Raw genomic sequence first — 6,147 nt, 5'->3', positions numbered from 1 at the left:
AACAGTAAAATAGTAGTCAAGTTTTCAGATTAATTAAATTTTACTAATTAATATAAGTAATTATTCATAAAGTATTAGCCAAAATTTTCATTTCATGGACAAATTGCTTAACATACTATAAACCTAAAGCAGTCATATTTTTATACAAAAATTAAAATTTAAAGTTATCTAGACTACACTAAAAAATTTCCTAAAACCTTCTAATATTAAAAAATAAAAAGGGAGGATAGTGGAATAATAACCTGTTAAGTAAATGCCTTAATTGCTTTAATATTTGAAAATTAATTTTTTCATTTATAATGCTAATAGCAAGACACCCATGAAAAACATATGTGGTGTCAAAATAAGCCAAAGGAAAATCGTTTGGACAAAAATTAAAAGAATCCCAAGTATAAATTATAGATATGATTCCTTTATTAACCTTTGGTCGAGAATACATTTGTATATTTTCAGAAAACAACTCCAAGACCATGTGGATTCCTGCAACAGAGAGGAATTATCAGGACTGCTCCAGCCACAGAATAGCAGTGGCACCATGAGACAACAAGAAGAGAAGCAGTCCAAAAATGAAGACGGTGAAGACGCCTTATCATGCTAGCAGTCAGCAGCTGTGCATCGCTGCAAGTTGCCCAGGACCAAACCAGAGAGGGTCGGACCTGCATTGCCACCATTTGTCCACCATCCAGAACTGAAATATTACTGCTGACATGTACACATAAAAAACTGTCAGACACTGAAACATGAACTTCGCCTAAAAAACAAAGAAGGGGGATCTGTTGGGGGCCAGATGTAAGCTGGCAAGGTCCTTGCACCTGCAGGGGCTAGCAAGGCTGGGACCCTTACCCACACAGTTTTCCCAGACTTGTTTGGATGGCGATTATCAGTAGAATGGGAGTAACATTTGTAGAATGAGAACAGCCTTTCATAGCTTGCCAAGAAGTCTGTACCCATTTACTGAGATATGCTGTACTGAGAACTTGTCCTTCTGCTGTATCTCTCCCTTAGAGATTAAGAGGAACAAAGAATACATTCCTCTTGACAGTGCTGGTCCTCCAACCGTGGGTAAGTCAGGGGCTAAGCCTCCTCCGGGCCCATGCCTCAAAAGCAGCAAGGAAAGACAGTGAGCCAAGTCCTGCTCAAACCCGAGATCCCCGCCTGGGCCCTGCCCAAGGTGAGGAAGGGAAAGGCCACTGGAAATCAGACTGTAGTCTGGCCTTCCGGGTCAGGCCTCAGCCAGTCCAGCATGGCCGCCCTCTGGATCCGGTTTGAAGCTCCCAGACCTCCTGGGACTGGCCACCGAAGAAGCTGCCCAGGCCCCAACAGGGCCCCACAGACTTACACCACCAGGACAGAGCCCACCACCACGACTGTGGCGACAGGTAAGCCGATCTCCTTTTTAATTGACACTGGGGCCACTTATTCTGCCCTCTCCGAATTCGCTGGGACCCTTGTCCACTCCTCAGTCTCTATTATGGGGGTTGATGGATTAGTCTCACAGCCATTAGCCACCTCACCTCTACACTGCATCTTACTAAATTCCCCCATTCACTCTTTTCTCATTCTACCTCGGTGCCCAGCCAGGGCTACCATGTATCCCCTCATAAAGCCCAGTTGTCCCAAACCACAGTCACCTACCTCGGTTTCACTCTCTCACCCCACAAGGCCGAGCCATTCCTGGGACTGTGAACGCCTTATCTTCTTATCTCCTCTAAGACTGTCCCTTCCTCCAAACAAGAAATTTTCCTCTTTCTCAGGCTCACTGGGTACTCTCGCCTCCAGGTCCACAACTTTAGTCTTCTTGCAGAACTCCTCTATGACATGACATGGTGAAGGGACCCCTTCACTGAGCCTTTAGATCCCAAGGCCAACATTCTCACCCCTTTAATGCTCTGAAAACTACTCTGACCTCAGCGTCTTCTCACCCTGCTCCCCTCGCCCACTCCACGCTTCCCAAAGGAAACTTCCTTGACTACACAAGTTTACTCAACAGTCCGGCTATTATCAGAAACTAAGATCGTTATCTGTAGGAAAAAATGCGGCAACTTTAAAATCCAAGCGGCTAGAGGCCTGGGAATAGGCTGCGTAGCCTGCTCCCTCCTCCCCCTGCATTTTCTCCAGCCTCATATACCTATACATAATTTTCCAAAGTCTTTATTAGCTTAAAGACTTTGGAGCATTGCTGGGTTAAACAATACTGAAACATTGATGTATATTTTCTTGAAAGTAAGAGAAATACTTAATGGAAGGTCTGAGGCATGGTTATGCATTTTTGAAGGACATAGAAAGAAGGTTTAAAGGCTAATTTGAAAGTGTGAAATTTGTGAAGGTTGTGTATGTGATGAAAAGGAAAAGAGAAATGTTGAAAGAAAGAAAGGAAGAAAGAAAGAAAGAAAGAAAGAAAGAAAGAAAGAAAGAAAGAAAGAAAGAAAGAAAGAAGCTATTTATAAGAATTGTAAAAGGGCCATTTTACTCTGAGCAAGAAAGTGAGGTTTCAGCCTCCAAGCCTGGCAGGCAGGCTTCTTATCCAACCATGCAGGTCCCCGGCTTCCACTGCTCCTTTCCTTCCTATTCTCTTTTCCCTTGTATAACAGCCCATTCTAACATTCCCTCCCACTTTCACTGCAATACCTACCTCCCTCAGGCTCACCATCCCCGAAGAAGACTCAGCGGCACCATCCAGGACCTGATGGCCCATCACTCCTCACAGGCTCTTACCTGGCAAGGGACCCTCCCACTTTTTACTCTGGAAGAAGCTCAGGTTTTCGAATTCCTTTTATATGTCTCCTCACCATAATCCTCCTATAGGCAGCTAACAATGAATGCACCAATGAAGAGTGTTTTTTTTCCCAGGTGAAACGGACTTGGGATGACAAGGGAGTCATCAATTCTACTATAATTGTCTTTATCAAAACCTATATTAATCCCCAACCTATCCCTCCCCCACTAAAGGACATTCTCTCTCTCCCTGCAAACCCTGGACCTACTCTTTTGCCCACCCTCATCACAACTTTCCACCTACTCTCTAACATTAATCCCTCCTTCTCTACATCCTTCTGGATTTGTCTGTCACTGGCTCGAACCCTCATCATAGCCACTCCAATCCCAACCTATTGGACCACTAACTTAACTCTTACCTATACCAGACCTCAACGCACCCTATACAACATCTCTCTCTTTAATACGGAAAACACTACCTGTTTAACAAATATCTCTCAAACCACTACCTCAACTACTCCTACACCTTACTACTGTGCACAGTCTATAAATTTACCCCCTCCCTTAGCCTGCCCTCCACCGGGTATTTTTCGCCTCTGTGGGACTACAGCCTACACCTGTGTCCCCCAGGACCTGTCACACTTGCTCTGCCTTTATGTCTTCCTAACCCCCAATCTTTCTATCAGAACAGAGGGAGAACTCGAATCCTCTCTTGGTCTTCTCAGGTCTCGCCACAAAAGGGCGGCCCTTGTCCCCCTCTTAGTGGGTACGGGAGTTCTCACTGCAGTAGGGACAGGCGTAGGAGGCATTTCCTCCTCTGTTCATTTCTACCACAAATTGTCTGCTAAATTTTCAGAGGATATCTCCATCATTAGCAATTCCCTTGAATCCCTTCAAAGGCAGGTAGACTCCTTAGCAGCGGTAGCCCTACAGAACCGGCCGCTTTAGATCTCTTGACAGCAGAAAAAGGAGGTACCTGTGTCTTTCTTGGGGAAGAATGCTGCTACTTTGTAAATGAATCACATTAAATCCCTCCGGGACAGGATTGACCAAAGACGCAGTAACCAGCGAGAAGGGGCGTATGCCATCTTTGGCTCACTTACTCCGTGGCTCCTCCCACTATTAGGCCCACTGGTATTTATTCTTTTAATTTTGCTCTTTGGCCCCTGTCTCATGCGCTGTTTCACTAGTTTTTTGCAGAACAGAATGCAGGCGTTTGCCAGCCAGAAGGTGGAAGAGATCTATCTGGCCTTGAATTCAGAGCCTAGAGACACCTATGTCACTGGAATCTTTGAGACCCCGGGTAGATGATCCCGACAACGTCCTCTCTTAGCAGGAAGTAGTTATGGAAGACGGACCCTCACCCCCTGACCTTGCCTCTCAATTTTTTTACTATTACCAAAAGCCTGGGATGATAGATCCTCCCTTCCCCCAACTGGTGGGCAGAGTATGACGTAACCTGCAGCCCGGAAATACCCGAGTGACTAACCAGGTACCTTATATGGACTATACTTTGGACCACCAATCCACACCTACCAAATACCCTAAGCCCTTGTCCTATATAGACCATACAGTAAGCCACCAATCAGTGTGCGCCGAGTACACTAAGCCCCCACTCCTTCCCATTTCAGCCCTTCCCTTTCCGCCCCTCAAAAGGCGTGCTCACCCCTGCACGTGCTGCTGTTCTCCCCTTGTGAGACAGCCCGGCAGGTCCTTCTCCTCTAATAAAGCCTGTAGTCCTGGTTTTCGCCCTCTGTCTGATCTTTCAGTTCATAGCATTCTCTTATAATCCTTTTTATTTCTATCAAATAGGTACTTATATCTCCACTTTCATTTCCAATTTTAGTTGAGTCTCCTATCTTTTGTTCATAGTCAGTCTAGCCTAAAAGTGTCAATTTTGTTGACCTTTTCAAAGAACTAACATTTGTTTTCATTGATTTTTCTCTGTTGCTTTTTCTATTTTCTATTTCATCTATTCCACTATAATTTTATTATGTCCTTCCTTCTGCTAGTTTTGGGTGTAGTTTACTCTTCTTTTTCTAGTTCCTTGGGGTGTACAGTTAGGTTATTGACTTGAGATCATTTTTGTTTTCAATACATGGCTTTTATTGCATCTTTAAAATATTGCAAATAAATCTGAGGAGTCTTTTGGCATCTTACTGTTCCTATAGCCGGACAACTTAGATATTATTCATCAGCCTGCTGAACTGTTTCTTTTTCAGAAATATAGATACCATCGAAAAAATTTCTGACAGTCTTATTTTTAACTTGTGTCTTGCTGAATCAAAATAGCTGAATTTAATACAAGTTCAATGTTGTTTCCTTCAAGAATCAACTCATCTTTCTGCGCTTGAGATATTGTACAAGCAATACCTGACCTCATCTGAACCCTGTGGATGGATGTATTTTTCACCCAACAAATTTCTTTCTATTTTTTTTTTTTTACTTCTCACCTGAGTTTATGTTTTTATTGATTGTAGAGAGATGGAAAGGGGGAGGGAGAGGGAGAGAGAGAGAGAGAGAGAGAGAGAGAGAGAGAGAGAGAAGAGAAACATCGAAGTCAGACATACATTGGTTGCTTCCTGTATGCACCTCAACAGGGGATCAAAACTGCAACCTTTTTTGGTGTATGGGTCAATGCTCCAAGCAATGGAGCCACCAGGCCAGGGCCACCCAAGTAATTTCTGATTTCAACAAGAGAACCATTCTTCTGAATATGGATGTTGGGGAAGCAAGTAACAGAAACCCAATGTAATACCCTTGATCATGTTCTGTACATGACTGCAGATAGTATGAATGGTAACCAGTTCCTATTTCCCCACCATTTGTCAATCTTTTTCTTTCCAAGAAGACTGAGTTTTACATTGATGTGATTGAAGTCCCTCTGCAGGGTGCCTCTGGGGCCCTTCATAATAACTGTACATCCACTCAGAATGATATTGACAATTCTGGAATATCAACAGTCTGATTGCTGAGGAAGATATTCATCCTTGCAGTAGATGTGGGAAAGTGACTTGAATCTTTCTTTTCTTTCAATGTAAGTGTTTATAGTTACAAATTTCCCTCTTAGCACTGCTTTTGCTGCATCCAATAATTTTGGTATGGTGTGATTGAGTCTTAATTTTTTTTCAAGGTGCTTTCTAATTTCCTCTTGTGATTTCTTCTTGGACACACTGGCTGTTTAAGAATGTATTGCTGCCCTAACCAGTTTGGCTCAGTGGATAGAGCGTCGGCCTGCAGACTGAAGGGTCTCAGGTTCGATTCCGGTCAAGGGCAAGTACCTTGGTTGTGGGCACACCCCCAGTAGGGGGTATGCAGGAGGCAGCTGGTCGATGTTTCTCTCTCATTGATGTTTCTAACTCTCTATCCCTTTCCTTTCTTCTCTGTAAAAAATCAATAAAAAATATATATTTAAAGAATGTATTGCTTATG

At 43.5% G+C, this 6,147-nt stretch overlaps 1 pseudogene across 1 annotated transcript; it reads right to left on the bottom strand.

Moving 5' to 3' along the window:
- Positions 1 to 4,902: 4,902 nt before the first annotated feature.
- LOC308530571 (large ribosomal subunit protein uL6-like) lies at positions 4,903 to 5,703 on the bottom strand (annotated as a pseudogene). The gene is made up of 2 exons: positions 5,375 to 5,703; positions 4,903 to 5,113 (listed from the first exon to the last, which is right to left on the bottom strand). The product of its transcript is annotated as a large ribosomal subunit protein uL6-like (transcript).
- Positions 5,704 to 6,147: the final 444 nt, after the last annotated feature.

Source organism: Myotis nattereri (assembly GCF_964212035.1).
Source record: "Myotis nattereri genome assembly, chromosome: 15".
In the NCBI taxonomy this organism is placed as follows: domain Eukaryota; kingdom Metazoa; phylum Chordata; class Mammalia; order Chiroptera; family Vespertilionidae; genus Myotis; species Myotis nattereri.
This window is presented reverse-complemented; position numbering and strand designations above follow the sequence as displayed.